Below are 20,215 nucleotides of genomic sequence, written 5' to 3'. Positions count from 1 at the left end.
GCCCAGTCCCAAACCCAGTGACAGCCTTACAGAGACACACCCTCCCCCTTGGGGCAGTTACAGTCCCGTTGGCAGGGACACTGTTGGCTCCCAGCTGGGCAGGGCGGGTGCAGCGATTCTCCGGCAGCTGCAGGGGACGCAGTGGCGCAGGGTCCCGGCTGACTCAGATCTCCCGCGTCGACAGTGGTGGACACAAAATGGCAGAGGTGGATGGAGAAAAGTTTCTCTGCAAAACTCACAGCAGAAACACCGATCTCAGTGCTCCTCTGGACAGCAAGAAACCCAGGACTGCACAGAGGCGAGCAGAAATCCCACGGCTGCRAAACGGGATGGAGCAGAGCTCACCCCTGCAGCTGGAATCCCCAGCAAGGCACAGGAGAGAAAAAACCACGGTGCAGCAAGCAGAAACCCAATGAGCAGGGGTGCTGGTCTCCACAGAAAAAAAAGGGCAGGCCAGCTTTCTCTGTAGCAGCCAGCAGCACACCTCCTTCTCTCAGTGAAGCAGCGAAAAACTGCAACCCCCCCCCCACCCCACCACACAAAAACACCCTCTCCAAGCACTTCACAAGACTGTTAAGGTGGGGCATAGGTATCATTGTCTTCGTTAATCACCCAGCCATCAAAAGGATGACCCGGCAATTAGTGTATCCCAGCAACAAATGGGAAAGAAAAAATTCCCAAAGAAAGGGAACAAAAGGAGAAGAATTTTAACCCACAACAGAACCACAAACTACTCYGCCTTCTGGATTTCTCTGAATTCTCAGTCATTACTTTTGTTAAAGGARCAAAGAGGTATCATTAAATGTATACTTAAAGAAAACTGTATTGAACTCACTTTGCTTTCTACCACAAAGGTGTGCTCTTCTGAAACACATTTGTTTGTGCTCAATTGGCAACGTTACCCATAAATACCATTCTTACATAAGATCATCTCTATCCTAAACTGTGAACTTAGCCTATTGAGTAAGCTCCATCAGGTTGTGCTACAGCAGATAAATTGTTCCAAAAAACATTGATTGYAGTAAAACACCAATATTCTTAGTCACATGCTGAAACATAAAAATCTCTATAGCTAACACTGTTATGTGAASATTTAGAAGAAATTTAAGAATTTAAAATACGCCTTACTGAAAACATTTATAGGTGTTGTGGTTCAACCACAAATGACAACAGCCCCACACAGCTGCTCCCTCCACGGTGGGGTGGGGGAGAGAATTGGAAGGGTAAAAGTGAGAAAACTCATAGACTAAGACAAAGACAGTTAAGGAGGTAAAGCAAAAGCCATCCACACACACCAAAGAAAGCAAGGACTTAATTCATCACTTCCCATGCCCAGGGAGGTGCTCAGCCATCCCCAGGAAAGCAGAGCTCCATCATGAGTAACAGTGACTTGATAAGACAAATGACATCACTCTGAATGTCCCACCCTCCCTTCTTCTTCCCTCACCTTTAGGTGCTGAGCACGATGCCATAGGTTATGGAATACCCTTTTGCTCAGCTGGGATCAGCTGTCCCGGCTGTGWCTCCTCCCATCCTCTCGTGCACCCCCAGCCCCCTCCCTGATGGGGTGGGGTGAGGTGAGAAGCAGAAAARGCCTTGGTGCTGTGTGAGCATTGCTCAGCCGTAATGAAGATATTCCTGAATTATGAACACTGCTTCATCAGAACCTCCCCTGGAGCTCCTTTGAAACATTCCCAGGTGTTCTGTCACTGGCACAAAAGGCAAGAGCTCAGCATCCCCCTCTCCACTCCCTTTCCTCGGGAAACTTTGGAGACCAACAGGGTCACCTTTTCAGCCTTATTCTCTCCAAGCTGAGCAAACCCACTGTCTTCAGACAATTCCCAGAAGACACATTCCAGATTCCAGCCCCTCCACAAGCTTAGTAACCCTCATTTGGATATGTTCAAATACCTAAACATCCCTTTTTATTGTGGGATGCAATGTATGGGATTGCATTTCCTATAGTATGGGAATGTGCAGCTATAACTAATTGTTTCAGGGTGCAATGTCACAATTCATTTGGCTGGTACGGCCCTTTACAGAGAGCAAATGAACTGGCTAGCACTTCTTTTTCAAAGCATATGTTTTAGCTCATAAATCCCAAGTTGTTTGAAATCCTTACTGCTTAAAGACTTTCTTTTATCTCAAAGCCCTCTGGATAGCAGCCGCTCATGGAAAGGGAATCAATCCCTAACCTCGCTGTACCTTCTGATGTACCAGATCTATTGTTGGACACATGCAAGCACCTGTCTCGCCATACTCAGCTTGCATTAAAATGTTGATATCCTTTCACTGAATAGACATCGTTTGATTGCTTTCTATTGCACTTGTTTTGAAAACATATGTATCTGCTCTAAGATTGTTTTATTTTATTTTATTAATTGAAAGGAAAAGAAACAAAAAAATTCCTTTGTATCTAAAAAATACCATCAGTAATTTCATTACACCAAGATTCTCAAGTGGTTTCAAGTGGGTGTATAAAAGATTAAATCTTCAGTCCTTTGTACATATCTTGCAGGTGCATAGAGCCTCTTACAGAGAAGCAGATGCTTTTCACCATCAGGTGACCATCCTGCCAGCCATCTCCTCACCCATATCAGTGTTATCAGCAAGARCTTTACTCTTCACTAAATGCCTGCAGAATTACTTGAAAATTTAGAAACCTTTACGCACAATTCTGGAGAGTAAAGAACATTCTCAGAGAGAGTAGTTGCCACAAAATGCATCACACTGACCACGACTGTTTCAGCCCTTGGAGTTTTTTCAGGTTTTGGGCTGATTTGGCACTTTTCCCAATTAAACTTCCCAATGGAAGCTTGCTAAGGTCAGCTGTGGTTATTTTCTTTCTGGGGGAGCAGATACCCATTTTTAAAGTGACTAAACTGACATCACCAGTGGCATGTTCAGAATCCTCCACACAGAGCTGATGGAGGGCTGGATCTGCTGGTCATGGCTCTCTGGAGGTCGGCTCCTGCAGCTACTAATGGGTGGGCAATGGCATCCTTAACACGTCTCAGGCTCCACCCTTCTTSATCTGATGTCATCAAATGTAGGTAATAGGGAAGGTCCTGGTCAGCTCTTCTGAATTTATATTGCAGAAAACTATTGTTCAGGAAACATAGGTTTACTTTTCTACTTCATATCCTGGATTTCTTGGCATCTTTGAGACAAAAAAAAAAAAAAAAAAAAAAAAAAAAAAAAGCTGTATCTCATCCTTTCCTAGTGGGAGAAGCTCTGTTCTTTGGTCCATTTCCCCAGGTGCTCTTACTCATGCCAAACAGCCTGTGCTTGGGTGGGTTCCAGGCTTGCTCCGCCATCAGGAGCTGCCACTTTCCAGCCCTCTCTGCACACAGAACAAGCACAGGGCAGGCATGACAGCCATTGTCATGCATCACTGGCTGAGGCACACAGTAGAGCAAGTTTTTGAAGGYAGAAAGTATGCTTGTCACCAGCATGTGTCATACTTTCAAAAACACCCCAGAGAACCACACCTCWTCAGTCTCACGATGGTCAGTCCTGGTCATCATTCTTCAAGTTTCCACTTTTTGGGAAACAGGGACTGCTCAGTTTTGTATTGCTGCTGCTGCTGTATTCTGTTTCTCTGTGACTTGCCTTTGTCAGACTGCAAGARATGTTTTTCCATGCAAAACTGAAGAATGAATCAGCCTGCTCTTGGCTACATCACCTTGTGTTAATGMTAATGAGCATCAGCTCTGAAACAGATTCAGAAAAACAAAATGAAATGAAATAAAATAGAAGTTTCCAYTTGTAGTCTTTGTGATATGTGCCCTTGAAAGTGTTTTTGGTGCTGAAAAAACCCTGGCATTTCAGACAATTAACAGTCTCTTCATCATTTGACTCAGTGAGCTCAGGGAATAGGATGGGCTGGGATAACACGGAACAGAACTGGACAGATTATGCTACGTAATGCCTATGGTAACACATGACAGTCTAGGACCCGGATGTGGAGAGTCTATCCAGGAGCAAAGGTATTTGCAGTGCAGATCCAACCCAGGAGACAAGATCAGAGATGGGCACTCACCTCTGCAGGGACTGAAACATTCCTGTATTGTCAACACTGGTTTCAGCATGTCTACTTGTTTTATCCAAAACACAGCCCCACAMAAACACCCATGAAGAAAATRAACTCTATYCCAGCCAAAACCAGCACAATAGGGAGTGATTGCTTGTTTATAGTATTCTCTTGAAAATACACCTGAATRTTATTTTCATTTTGTACTGAAAGTGTTTAGAATACTTTTTCTAATTAATTGCATTTCAACTAGCATTAACAATATTTGTAGTAAGAATTTATGTGAGCACAAATTGTATTTGTACTTGCATTTCCTTCATCAATTTTTCAGTGTTATGTCAAGCCATAATAAATCATGCTGAAATTCTGTTTTCTGTGACAGTCTCTAAGGACAAAACTAGTGAGAAACACACCTATCATCAAGCCAGAGAGGCAGCAGGTAAAACATACTTTTGACCATTTTATTTGAGTTCTAGTTCTGTCTTTGTGTAGTTGTGGGAGGAAAAATGCACATTCACTGTCCCTTGTGGAGCTCAATATACAGAAAAAGATTCAGTAACACTTGCTCTTTTTTTGTCACATACTGTCTTTGTATGCAATAAAAGTGTTAGACAGGATATTTAAAAAAAAAAAAAAATCACACTCCACAGTGAAACAAAACTTTTATAATTCAAAAATGTCTAAGGCAACAAGAAATTACAGTAYGACATGAATTTTGTGGCATTCAGTMGTCCAGAGTTTAATAATAATTTGGTTGGATACACACAGGTTCAAAAGTCAAGACAGCATGAAAGAAAGCATAAACTTTGGCAGGCTTGGTGCCATGACYRCTTTCCTGGGGAGCCTGTTCCAGTGCCCARCCACCCTCTGGCTGAAAAACTTTTTCCTCATATCTAAACTTAATCTTCCCAGACACAGCATCATGCCATTCCATTGGGTACTATCCCTGCTCACCAAAGAGAAGAGATTGATGCTTCCTCCTCTTCTCCCCCTTGTAAGGAACCTGCAGTATCCCATAAGGTCTCGGTCTCCTCCACACTTAACAGACAAAGTGCCCTCAAGCCGCTCCTCATACAGCTTCCCCTCAAGGCTCTTCACCACCTTTGTTGCCATCCTTTGRACATTCCCTAACAATTTAATACCTCTCTTATACTATGATGCCCAAAACTGCCCCCAGCACTCRAGGTGAGGCYRCYCCAGTGCAGAGCAGAGYGGGACAATYCCCTCCCTTGCCCGGCTGCTGATGCTGTGCCTGATGCCCCCCAGGACAGGGTTGGCCCTCCTGGCTGCCAGGGCACTGCTGGCTCATGTTCAACTTGCCATGGACCAGGACCCCCAGGTCCCTTTCCACAGCGCTGCTCTCCAGCCTCTCATTCCCAGTCTGTCTGTACATCCAGGGTTCCTCCATTCCAGGTGCAGAATTTGGCACCTGCCCTTACACTGCACATGGTTGGTGGTTGCCCAGTCCTCTGATTTGTAAAGGTCTCTCTACCTTTGAGGGATTCAAAAGCTCCTCCCAGTTTTGTATCATTGCCAAACTTACATATGACAGAGTGTGAAATATTTTGTCCATTAAATTGCTTATTAGGGAATAAATTTTTTAACTTTTTTTTTTTTAAACGATTAAATACATTATGACAAAGACCACCWAGTTAGGATCTACCTATAGATAGTAGTTATCTAGTAAACTATCTGAAATAAATTAACATGGTACCATCTCAATTTAAAAATGCAAATTTCTTTGTATTCTTTGAAACCTTGTACTAAGTAGCAACTAACAGCAGAATATGGAAAATCTACATTTTTGTATTCTCAATATGTGAATTCTACAGGAGAAGCACATGTTCCTATGACAAAAYAAAGCTTCTAAGTACAAACTTGTGTTGAAAAGTCTGTCAATTATGAGAGAAAATTAAAAAAAAAAAACCTCCAGAGTACTAGCACTTTCTATTACTTACTGAAGACTAACTTTGTATAAAATAGTAATAGAATCCTTTACATAAAATATACTAGTTATGCAACTAGTGTAGAAATTCTATATCAAAGAAGGTTTGAGAACCACTTACTARTCAATTTTTAATTTTCTGTATAATTTTGACTTGTTGATTTTTTTCTGAATTTTTTTTTACCAAGAAAGAAAAAAATCCTTTCATTTTTAGCCATAAYTGAGTTATGGTACACAAAAATGTGTGAAATTTTTAACTCTGTTTTAAGGCCCTTGAACATCATAACTTACTCCAGAAAAGTTAGCGGAAATCTGAGTCTGTATATATATATATATCTAAGTGGACACTATTGTCATAGAAATAAATATTTCTGGGGCTTTTATTTCTTAGACATATASTCAGGTAAATTATTCAATAATAGCCATCTCTTATTAAAATCTACACTTAGGAATTGCAAGCACTGGATAATTTGATTTTTATTACAKATAAATGTTTTTATTATTTTGCTGGTTTAGGAAACTCTCCTTAATGAGCATCAGTCTCACACTTGGGGAAAAAAGAGGTGTAACTCTAAGGTTTACAACTCTGGCTTCAGGCTTTTAAAGCAGAATACTTTTTTAAAGTCTCTTGTGAAAGCCCTTTTCCTTTTTTCCCCCCCTCTTTTCCTTTAAAACATTTGAAGAGAATTTAGTATTGATGAAAAGATGTATTGTGATAATAATGGAAAGTGGGTTTCTTCTATGCTTAGAGCAAGTATACRAAGACACTAAAATAAAGTAAAATTTAAAGCAATTAATTTGCCCAATGAACTCATGTCAGCATTTAATGACTTAAATGATGCTCATTTAAAGTTTCCCCTTTCTTCTTACTTTTTTTTCCAYATATGGAAGTAAAAAGATCCCTTGTTAATTAGACTCCACAGGTCCCAGCATTTATGGTCTAACAACATCTACTTCAAATCCACCAAGGGGTTTATGGTTCCTTTGAATTTGACATTTCCTTTCAATTTCCTGCTAAACCAACCAGCAGAATTTGAAGATTCACACCAGTAGAACCTTCAGAAACACTTTGCTGATAATGTTTGCAACCAATATAAAACTAAATGAAAATAGATGTCTTTGGCTATTCATTCCATTTCTAACCCAGAATAGCAAAATCTGCATTTTTCTTGCTATACTTTTTCTACRTTTCACTGAGCATCACAATCAGACACAAAAGGCTTTGCATGGATTCATTATGGGRCTAAAAGCTGTTCCAGTTCCAAATTGGAAGGCAAGAAATTATTGTGGAAAGATACAACAGCATGAAATAATCATTCTTCAATCTACAAAGTGATACAGAGCCAGTCCATGATTMCTATCTCTTGACCTAATGTTGAAACAGAGAATACATATACCCTACACTGCATCCCTAATATAACCTCTTCAATGCTGTCCCCATAATGATAGCAAAGTTAATTAATTCCTCACACAAAGGCAAAAAAGGGTCAAATCAAGAGAAGAAATCATTAACAAACCAACCCCATCCACTGGAATTAAATTTCACCTTCAGCCTTTTCTGGAAAAAAATACCTGTTAGCAGAAGACTGTGTACCCTTTGGTGAGGACTGTAGAAACTTATTTCAATTTTTCTACTCTTTAGTTCTCTTATTTTCCTCACATGAATTTATTAAATAATTTTCTTACCTAGTTTGTCAGTGTTCTCTCATTCTTTATCCTGTGTATCAGTGCTGCACACCACAGGACTGGCAGCAAATGGAGAAGGGGCTGTAGGTCACAATGGCCACAGACAAATGTCCCAGCAACTAAAGAGATCTGACTGTGTTTATCTTCCCTCAAGGAATTTAGTCTTGAACACGTGTGTGTGTGATTTCTTAGCAAATTTTTGAGTCCTCTGTGTGTGTTTACAAGCTGTGCTCCTGCGCGGACTCTCTGGGACACAGCCTCAACCCCACTGGCTGCCAAACCTGCAAATAAAAACAGCAGCAGCCTTGGCAGTGGGGTGGAGACATCCCTGGGTTCTCAGGCTGCATCTGAGTGGACTTCAGCAACTGCAAAAAAGAAACCCTGGCCCCAGAATGCACAGACTTCAGCAGCTCATAACTTGCTAAACATTTTCACTTTTACTACCTTTGAATTAGATATGCTAGTTTTGATTTGATTTGCTTTGAACAGCTTTTACACAGATCCATTAAAAATACAAAACAACATTATTTTCATCATTTGACTCATATCTTTTTCACAGGAACACAGCATCTGATGTAGAAGATCAGAGGTCCATTTAATCTAATTTTCAAACACTTTGTGCAGTGAGATGCCATGAAAGCTGTCATGTTCAATGGTTCTGTTAACAAAACCCTCATTTTAGAAATTATTAAATTATGGATCTAGGATTCTCTGAAGACTGGTAAGAATAGAAAACTCAGCACTAAGCATGAGACAAGAAGAGTGTCCTTCTGATTAAGCAAGTATCCACAAGCTGAACAGCTGCTGCTTCGATGAATGCAAAAAAGGAATTTCCAGGTCCTTAGTGACAGCATGGAGAGGAAGTGACAGCAGCAATGAAGAGTCTGGGTGAGAAAGCAAGAAAAAGGTGCACTCTCAGACCGGGTTCCAGAGGTGGAAACAGTATCTGCAGAAGATGAGTTGGCTGAAGGACAAAACACAGTGTTCCTTCTCCAATGGTCAGTGCTTGAATGTTCAAATTTAGGACATTGCAATTGAGCACTTATGTGTCTATAYGTGTATGTGCACATATAGAATATATATATGTATATTATGCTTCAGTTAATTAAGGCATTGCTATATAGTGTTTAGAAGACATAAATCAGGCCAGTTTGAAGCTTTAAAAGCAAACTTTAATAAATTTATTCATTAATACCATTTCTTTTTGCTAATAATTAGTTTTTCCTTGTTACTGATCACCACTACCACTAATATGATACATGATATACAACACTCAGGATCTCAGGATGACACTGTTGCCTATGGTCATTGCTGGTTCTCAGTTGCTGAGGTCAAGATGATTAAGCCTGAGAGATTTTGATGAGAGAATTAAGAACTGAAGGGCTTTAATTTTCTCTCTTCTTTATCTTTTCACTATGTCTAACGTTTCTATGCTATTCTATTATAGCATATCATAGAATATATATATATATGTGCATAGAATATAGCACTATATTATATTTGGGTCCTCCTAAGGCTAAGCAGGGTCTCAACTGCTACTGTTTATTTTGGTTTTTTTCCTCGTTTTTGTAAGTCATGCTTCTTGAACATTCCCCAAATCATCCTGTATGGAACAACAGTCCCTTTGATGATCACAATCCTCACGTTTTGTGAAGTGGTTATGTACAGTGTCTAGTTCTGCCATCTCAGCACTAACCAATACATAATATTAATGCCAGTTACCTTATTTAAGCTCCCTTATACTTGAGTTCAAGGCAAGTTAATACAGATTACAGCACTTAAATAGTTTCTGGTTGACATTGGCCTCTGCGTTGGCTGCAAGGTATCTGGCACCAAGACAAGTTATTTAAACCCTAAGCTCAAAGTCTTAGCTTCAGGCAAAACACACAAAGAGACTGGGCATTCAWTAATCAGATGCACAACATCCAGTCCTCTAAGTATAGAGTTTGTGGAATTAGTAATTATAGAATGATGAGAAAATGCATCAAGAGTTTACACACCTGATTCTCATCCAAAGGGAAATTATTTTCTTATAAGGATTATCAGCTTAGAATTCTCTCCTGGACCTTGGTTCTTAAACAATTTCTTTTAGAAACACAGATGAGTCATTTATTCCAAAGGATGCCTGGAAGGAATTCTGCTCAGTAAAAATCTCAGGAGCAGACAGCTTGCCAGGATTTGAGAGTCAGTCTGGATGCTCAGTATAGGAGACAGACTACCTGGAAAGTATGGACACTGATCAAAGGAGAAACACGTGCTTTGTCCCCTTGAGAAAAGCTCATGAATAAGTATTAGATTATTAATTCGCTTAAGAGAATAGAAACATGTGTCTAGTYCTAGTAAGTATGACACAAAAATCTTACTAAACAGTCATTGCAGAAAGTAAAATTTAATGAGTTCCAACTTTTTCACTGTATTCAGAAATATTTTCTGATCTCTTATATGTTTGCCATTCTTATTCACCGTTTTCCCTAAATTCTGTACGTAATTATGTGGGAAGAGATGGATGTAAGGCCATTATAATCTGTGAATGTGAAATGGCATCATTTCACTTATGTTAGTTAAATGACRCCTATCATGGAACAGATCCTCCTGGAAGCTCTGCTAAGGCACATGAAGAAAAAGGGAGGTGATTTGAGATAGCCAGTACAGCTTCACCAAGSGCAAGTCCTGCCTGACCAAATCAGTGGCCTTCTGTGGAGTGACTGCATCAGAGGACAAGGGAAAGGCTACAGATGCCATCTATCRGGACTCCTGTAAGGCCTTGGACACTCTCTCCTAACTAGAGATATGGATTTGATGGGTGAACTGTTCTGTGGATGAGGAATTKGTTGGATGGTCACATCCAGAGGGGAGTGGTCAGAGTTCCAATGGACATCAGAGAYAAGTGGTGYCCATCAGGGGTCTGTAATGGGACCTCTGCTATTTAACAACTTCATCAATGACACAGACAAAGGGATTGATTGCACCCTCAGCAAATTTGCAGATGATTCCAAGTGCTGTTGGCACTCCTGAAGGATGGAATCCATCCAGAGGATCCTGGACAAACTCGAGAAGTGGGCCCACATGAATTTCATTATGCTCAAAAAGGCCAAATACAGGGTACTGTGCCTGGATCAGAGCAATCCCCATTTCAACCCGGGCTGGGGATGAACATATTGAGAGCAGCCCTGCTGAGAAGGACTTGGGGGAGCTGTTGAACAAGAGACTGAGCTGGCAATGTCTGCACACAGCCCAGCCAGCCATGCTGTGTTTGATGCAGCCCACGATGCAGTTTGCTCTCACACCCAGTTTGGCACACCCAGGGTACACTGCTGGCTCATGTTAAGGAGATCCCTCTCTATAGAGCTACTATCCAGCCATTCCTTTCCCAGTTTATACATTTTTCCAGGATTACTCTGTCCTAGGCACAGAATCCAGCATTTGGTCTTCTTAAACTTCATGCCACTGACAGCTGCCCAACGTGCCAGCCTCATGCAAATCCCACTGCAAGGCCTGTTGTCCCTCAGTTAATGGCATCACCCAGTTTAACAGCAAACTTACCAAGGGTGTATTCAACTCCTGCAGGCAGATCACTGATAAAAATATTGAACACAGTATTGGCCTTAGATTTGAAGCCTCAGGAACACTGTTGGTGACAGCCAGAGGTATGCCCACTCACTGCAACCTGTTCAGCCAGTTCTTCATCCAGTTCATGGTGAACTTGTTCRTCCAACAGGTGGACAAGGGGTTGAGAAAAATGTTGTGAGGGACAGTATCAAAAACCTCCGTGAAATCCAGAAAAAACTACTTCCAATGCCTTCCCTTAATCCACTGTGTGGGTGACCTTATTAGAAAGATACTAAATTAGATAGGACTTTCCCTTTGCAAACCCAAACCCATTGTTCTTTAAATGCCTTTCAATAGCACCCAGTATCATCTTCTCCATAATGTTTCCAGGATCTGTGGTTTCATTTACATGTCAGMAGTTCCCTGGGTCTCCCCTCACACCCTTTCTGTAGACTGGAGTAACACTRGACAGCTTTTAGTCAGCAGGGACTTCTCTAAACTTACAAGACTTTTGGCAGATGATCAAGAGGGGTCCTTCCATAACATCCACTAGCTCCCTCGGTTCTCTGGCAACATTCCCATCAGGCTCATACACTTATGGAAATTGAAAAAATACAACTGCTCCCTTAAAACTTTGGTATCCACCAGTAAAAAGTCACTGTTTCCTCCAACTCARAGGACCCAGTAGCCCAAGGTCTACCAGTATTATGAAAGATTGAKGCAAAATAATTCCAACATTAACTTCCTCCACCTTTTCTTCATCCCTATTTGTTAGGTCACCATCAAGTATCAATCAAACACTTTCCTTAGAGGTCTCTTGCCAGTAGTATGTTTTAAAATGTCTTTCTTGTTTCCAGACGCAACACTGGCCAGTTTCAATGAGCTTTAGCCTTTTGTGTTTTCTCCCTGCGTCTGTGAACTGCATCTCTCTAATCTTCCTTGTGAAGCCTAACCTTGCTTAGGGAGATCATACAATTTCTTTTTCTTCTTGATCTCAAGAGGAGTTCTCTGTTGAGGCAAGTTGGTCTTCTACACCACCTGCTTGCTTTATTATATGATATATTAATGATACTGAAAAATTTATAAAGTTCCTATGGTATACATTGAAGTTTGCTATTTATTTTCCATCTGATTCTAGGCATACTCCAATGTTTTATTGTGATGAAACAAAATTAATTATTTTGAGTAGCCTTTCAAATATTCAACATTATTTCCAACAYATTTTCTTGAAATAACAATGAAATATTTACAGTTCCACTTTCTCCATTTAATGACTGCAGAGCTACTAAAGATTCTTTCACAGTCAGAGTCACAGTTGAGTTAATTGTCAATTTTTCAATATATTCAATATCTAAGAATTTCATTATTTTCTTTACTTGAAGCACTTCGATGTTTGTAGTGCAAATCTTTTTTCTCATTTAGTATAAAATATTTGTATGCCATTTATCGGACCTCTAAAATACTTTTGCCAGAGGCTAATAGGATTTCAGACAAAAAACCTACTTGCTTATAAATGAAACAATTTTCTTAAAAAGATAAATAGACTGAGATGCATATAGTCATACATTCAGTAAGACAATACACTACAGTCTTATTTTTCTTTGTTTCTATAATAATGACRAACACATATATGGATAGATAATAGGCCTGAAAAAAAAGTAACGGATAACTCTTACAGAACTGTAGCTAACACTTTCACGTGAAACTGGATATCCTAAAGTAAAAATATATCAGCATGGAAAAGAAAAACTTAGTGCATCAGTATGGAAAATAAAAACTTAGTTCATATACATATTAATACTATACTTTCTATTTATTGAATTACTTTGGTTTTAGTAATTGAATTTGGAGGACTTAAACAATAATTCATTCATGAGAATAGGTAACATTATACATTCTATATTTTAATGTAAAGAATAGTAATTATAGAATAATGCTAGAATAAAAACTAGTGCACATATCATGTAAATGAATTTTGCTACTCATGAAACCAACAAATAGGTAAGAAGCAGCACAATCAAGTGCATCAAACTACAAAAACTAGAGATGTATAGCACTGRAAAATGTAGYCCACCACCTAACATGCAGACTAGGGTGCCAACCAGCAAACTGTAATCAGGTGACTGGTCCCCTCTATCTTCTTATCTCTCATTTTTGCATGTTTGCTCCTATTCAAACCAGTTTGATCCACCTTTGGTTCCTCACATAAACATTGCATAGTCAGTCTCACACCATCCCAGCTCTTTCCCCATATCCCATAATGAACCCTGTCCCCCAGCCTGTGTGCAGTCCCGGAGGATGACCAGGGGTCTCACATGGCCTGTGGGGCTGATGCTCTCCCAGGACAGCCCTGGTTTGTGTCTCTGTGCTCYTCTGTTTGGGGGAAGGTGAGCTTGCCATCACATACACAGGTCAGCTCAGATCTCCATTTCAAGCTGCACAAAAAATACTACAGCATCACCACATCAACACTCATTTCTTTGAGCTCATCATTCTCCAAGTGACGCCATGCCCATATAGAGAAAGAAGCAAGTGGCAGAGCTGGTTGTGAAATGCTATTCAAAATCAGCACCGACATACTCCTTGCTGTAAGACTGCACTTGGCTAAAAAGGGGAAGGGATTCAAACATTATAAATCATTTTAGAGTGGAGTACAGAGAGAAATAGATAGCAAAAGGGTCTAGCTATGTTCATGCATACCAAGTACCCAGCTGAAACAAAATAGCTTGAAACTAGTCCAATATTCCTTTCCACACACTTTCTTTGACCCTCCCCCAGCTTCTGATCAATGTCTAGCATTAAATGATATGAAAAGTCTGAAATATTTTACTAGCCTACCTTGAACAGTGCAACAAATTAATAAAGCAGCCATGATTCAAAATTAAATGTTTTAGCTGTTCATCAGATATACTTAAGTTCCATTTTTGCCTGTCTTTTCTTCAAGATTAGTAATTACAAACACTTGCTACCAAAATTTCCTGACCTATCTGTAACTTTATAACCTCAGCATATGGCATCTAAAAGACATCAGAATGTGTTAGTTGTGTATCCAGAAATACATCTCTAAACCAGGTTATCAATTGTCAGCAATGTCAAYAGTCTCTATATTCTTAAGGGTTTATTAAAGAATATGGCAGGTAGATAGAATGCCCATCCTCTTTCTCGCTGCTATTAAATTACTTATAAATGTTCTTTATGTAACTTTTAGCCTGAAACTGGAGTCATATTTACCAATATTTTACAGGCTTAGTTTATGTACAGCAAAATGAACAGAATTCCTTTTCAAGCCAAGGAGAAGTCTTCATGAAGAGTAACAGAAAAACAGAGACCTTCAGACCTTCTAGATTTGTTTCTCTTCTCTGGCATATGTCAGGATATTTATATCTGTAACTTCTGCAAGTTTTATCAAGAATAATGACTAATTTTATATCTATAATGCTTAGCTTCCCTGAAACTTCAAGGACCATACAAAGACATTGAAAACAATTCAACAGATAATACAGAAAAAAAGCAGTCACAGAAATAATTAAAGCAAAACCTGAGATGCAAGAAAACACTGAAGATTTTTTTTTTACCCCACCAGCTAACAAATAAAGGTTTACTGAGAAAATCTACTCACCAGTGGAATGCATTTCAGATTTGATCAATGAAAGATGATTTTACATATACTGCATTTTATTATTACCAAATTACATTAAATAACTGGCATGTTTAATATGATTAAACTATATCTCAATCCATGTAAACAGAAAAGTGGAATTTGGAAGGATGGTTTAACATTCTCCCACCAATCCACCAACTTTATTACCTATAAAATCCACTAAATAAGTGAAATTTTTTTATTCCTATTTCAGCACCACACCATCCTTTCCTGTTTTTCTCTACACACTGCAGTAGTACTATTATGACAGAAGAATGATATTTGATGCAATTCTGGATAATTCCCTTTTGCTTATTACATTAATGACAAAGCATAGCAATTTCCTAACACACTTTTTCCCCCTGCAATATTTACCTTTTCTTCTGCTTTGTTCTACTGATATTGTGGGCAGTAATTTCCTATAATGGAAATTCCGTTTTTTTATGTCCATGGTATACAAAACTCCAAGGTGATAATCTGTCTCAAAGTATATATTAAATAATTTTATTTGGTGCAATGATCACATTAAATGTATTTTCTAAATGTTCACCATTCAAGCCTCCCTTGGAAAGCTTCCATTGCATAATCCTTATCACATTCATGTGGGAGCAATCACATTGTTATCCTCTGTTTTACTTATACATCTCCACAGAGCAGTGCATTGGGCAGAATAAACAATGGCATTTTTGGTCATGGACTGAAAGTCCTAAATTACTGGACCAAAGGGACAATAGAGCCAGTATATGTGAAAATATGCCACTCCATTACTAAAGACAGGGGGATCAACATACAAATTCTGCTAAAGCTGATTGCACTGCACATACTATGTAAAAAATCATTCTGCCTGTGTAAAGAACTTAGACACTTTGGCTTTTCGCACACCTATAGGATTCCCAGATCATCAAACTCTGCTGACAAGAGATGGCAGAACATTACAGTAGTGACAGCTTTTGCCATGAATGCCAGTTGTCTGAATCTCAGACAAATAAAACTACACACCAAGATCATCTTGATTGAYTGTGACTGATACAATAACTTCAGTCAATAAGGTAAGCAAAATCTTGTAGCAGTAGTCCAAAACTAATTCCTTGGATTCCGCTTGAAAACTGTTATATGGTACAATATCTAAATCAGGAAATGTTGCATAAAATAAAATTGTATTCTCTCTCTTGCCTCCAAACGGATTTCACATATGGCCTCTAGCAGAATACAAGGAATATTTAAGAGGGAGTCAACAAAATCACAGCTAGTTGTGATACTGAAACATATGAACTCCATCTCCCTGTGGACAATGCATCTGAAGGAGACTGGTTTTTTTTTTTTTTTAGTCTGGACTTCATTATGTCCTCTTAAATATTGCTTCTGTTTAATTTTCTTGAACAGATATTCTGTGCTAGAGGCAGCTTAGAACCTTACTTGTGAAAGCTTAAGTAGTCAAGAGAAGGTCAGTAATGTATTTTACCCTCCAGCTGTCTCCATCATTATATTTGCTTTAGTGCATCTTGTCATTTTTTGTGTKCTATTATACTTAATGTTCATACTGTGGCTGTGTCCTGTACTGTGAATATGCAGCAGTAACACCAGCCCATGGCAGTATCCCAGCATTTATGGAATGATCTCCACTCACTCTTTCCCATCCAAACCTCATGATCTGTTTCATGCAGGGAAACYATTCTACTCTGAGGGAAGTGGGGGTGGCACAATAGTGTCCTCCTCATTGTGACCTTCCCTGAAGGACTCCAACTTAGGTTCAAAAGCCTAAGTGAGGAAATGGAAGATTACARTGTATTTGTAACATTCTCCTAATGTTTTCAAAATTATTAGGTCTCTCTGATAGACATACAGTCAGTTCTGGGTCAGAGTTAGGACCAACAATCATATTGGGGTTTATAACCAGATGGACTAAGTTATGGGAATACAGAATATTCTGCATTCAGTCAGGATTTCCAAAAGAATTATGTGATATAAGTGAATCAGATTTGTATCCCAAGTCAAATACTTATTTTTAAATATCACTACCTATATGCTTTACACATGCCTACACATGCCTACATATGCTGTCTGTGCTTGCAAGCATTGTGTACTGTATTATTCACACTAGTATTTGTCACAGAAGACCCCACTGCATTTTTTAAAGCAAAGCAATCAGTCTATCTACAATTAGAGAGAAGTTACCTGGGAGCAAAATRTAGGAGCTATTTAACAAAATACAGCTACCTTACACTAAAGTGTATGACAGTGAATGAAGAATAACAAATGCAGCTGAAAATGTAGGAGGAATCCGTAATGTAATTATCAAACTTAAATTTGATCTGCCTTGGCAAAGTGAACAGGGAGCTGTGAACGGGGAAAATGTGAATACCAATAGTAACACATTATTCCATAGAACTATTTTGGTGTATTTATTTCTTGGAGATTCAGAAACAAGAATGCCTGCCTACAGATAGTGTAACTAAGGCATCACAGCCTGTCAGGTCTGTGATACAAGTTTTCCACTAGCAGTGCTGATATTCATGTGCCTGACAGGTCAGACAGTTAAATAGCTGCCCATTTCTGATTTCAGCACATTTTAAAATTCTTGGGAGTATTTAATCATTGTGATTGACTTAATGGTCCTTGCCAAGTCACTTTCATCCTTGACTGATACCCAAATGATCAATAAGCTTGACCATGCCAAAAGTGAGAGAGAGGAGAAAGAGAAAAAAGAGTGTGAGAAAGAAAAAGAATGAGCAAGAAAAAATAAAACACAATGGGAGAAAGAAAAACAGAGTAAGAGACCACAAGAAGGAAAGAGAAAAAGAAGGGAAGAAGAGGAGGAAAGAAAGCAGAAATGGAGGGGAGGAAGGAGAAAAGGAGGGGAGAGAGAGGGGGAAGGAAGAAAGGAACAAAAACTAAGAGAGGGAATATTATGAATATGAAATACACAGCACAATCTACAATTTGAACTCCGAATCGCTCAAAAGTTTATGGGACCCAAACAACAAATCAATCGCAAGAAAAATGAAACATCAGTGTTTGGAGGATCGGAGTGGGGGGCACACTATAAAGAAATTCCAGTCAATTGCTAGCATTAATACTACCAAATGTGCCTAACATTTGTCTTAGTAGCTGAAGTGATATTTTTAAAACGCATCTAAATTAATTGGAAATCTAAGGGTTATTGAAAATTAATAGGACTTTCACCACAAAAAGTCCTTGGTCCCATTTTTACCACTAAGGATTTCTTCGTTGATGTTTAACATCTAACTGATGAGCCAAAATTTCATTTTCAGAAGTRATACAGATAACTCGCAGCATAAATCTTGCTGGATGTCAAACAGATGTGACTTCTAATGACACTAAACTAAACCCTCTAAATAAGCTGTAATTGAAGTACTGAGCAATGCAATGCATGAATTAGAAACTGCAAGTTTCTGTCTTCARTATCTATTTATCCTCTACAACTGATAAAGTATTTACTCCAAGGGGATTTTGAATTTCAGAACCATAAAGTGTTCTTGGGGGATGAAGGCACAATTCTATTCCAAGCACACACATACCAAAATATGAATCTTGAGGAGTGGCCAACTATGCTGTTCTGACAGCACAGGTCTCCAGTTTTGAATTTCTCTTGAAAAATGGATTCTGGTTGCATGCACTCATACATGCATAAATGCAAATACATGTATATAGTAAAGAGAAAGATGCTGGAATTAATAAATACAGTAGACAGGTTTAGAACCAAGTGATTTTCACCTATCCCATTTTCSCTAAAACAGGGACCACTGGAATTTTGTCAAATAGATGATCCTAATATGGCACTGCCCTTAACACCAAAATAAGTTTCACATCACCTGTCCACTCACATTCCTATGTCATTGCAGAGGATGCAAACAGGCCTACCAAGCTTCAATTACAGCAGTCACACTCCAAGACTTATGTGTCTGCAAGAGAAGGCTGTAGACAGTACACGAGGCAGTGAAATAGATACCTTTGTTTCTCCCCAGTAAACAAACATGTATGGATCCAATGGGGCTGGTCAGGGTCAGCACTTGCAGCTAAAGGTGTTCCTTCCTCACGCAGCCTTAGAGCTACAGAGGTGAGTTCAGCCAGCCATAGGCAGAGCCACACTCTGTGAATTGCTGCTGGCTTCACTGAAAGAGGGCATGGTTTTCAGTACACATGGAAGGAAGGCAGGTATTGCTCACCCTGATACCCCCATGGGAGCAGACTGAGAGCCATGCAAACCTCCCCTTCCACRAAGTGTTTTGGGAGTGAAGGGTGAATCATCATGTTTCCCGATTTCTTTGATACTGTCATCTATGGTGTTGTGGTAATACTGCATATATCACATGTATATACAAAACATGTGGTCATACAAACTCATACATGCCAGAGAAAGCATTCAAAACACTTCCTAGCCAGGATACATCTTTCCACAAATGTATTCCATGCACCTAAGACACCCTCACAGTCACACTGTTCAGCATAGGGAAATGCAAACCCTGTGTGGACACACCTGCAAAGATGCATGCTTTGCAACTGACTGCCAGCATTTCCCAGCTCATGCATTCCTATCCATCAGCACTCGAGATAACGCATTTACACAGCTCATGCATTTACACACATGTACCGTATGCATATCCATTGAAAAACTTACAACACAAAGCTGTATGAATCAGTCATGTGAACAAACCCATGTGCACACACATGCAAGACAAATGCAYGTCAGAGGCACACACGCTGTGTAAGAACACATCCACACAAACACACATTCACAAAACACATATACTCACAGATGCACTGGAAGGAATCCATGCATGCTGTCACACACGCACAGATGGACGCACATATGCACGAAACACGCGTGCACACACGCCCGCACTGAATCACACAAGTACACACAACCACTTGCATACACATGCACACGCACAATCACACACCACACGTGTGCATACGTGCACTCTCTTTCAACACCGCAGCACATGCAAGCCCGCACACACATGTGCAAGCGCCCACACTCACAGGCACACGCGCACCCAAACACGCACCGCCGCCCCCACAGAAACCTCCCACGCACGCACCGACACACGGCGGCCTTGGCAGACGCACTCGCACCGCGGGGCCGGGCACACGCGTGTACCCGCTCTGCACAGAAATGTACCCCCATACCCCCAGCACCCCCGCACAGCTGGGACAACACCCCCGCACCCCCGCACTGCGCGCCTCCGCACGCCTCCGCACCGCAGGCGGTGCCCCCCGCCCCCTCCACACGCTTCCCGCAGCGGAGGGAGCCGCGAGCAGAGGAGGGCAGCCCGGAGCGCGGGTGCGGAGCCCCGCAAGCCGGGGCGGTGCCGGCCCTCAGCCCCCCCAGCCCCCCCAG

Source organism: Malurus melanocephalus, unplaced genomic scaffold (assembly GCF_030028575.1).
Source record: "Malurus melanocephalus ecotype Western Australia unplaced genomic scaffold, MMel_1.1 scaffold_3, whole genome shotgun sequence".
Classification (NCBI taxonomy): domain Eukaryota; kingdom Metazoa; phylum Chordata; class Aves; order Passeriformes; family Maluridae; genus Malurus; species Malurus melanocephalus.
This window is presented reverse-complemented; position numbering follows the sequence as displayed.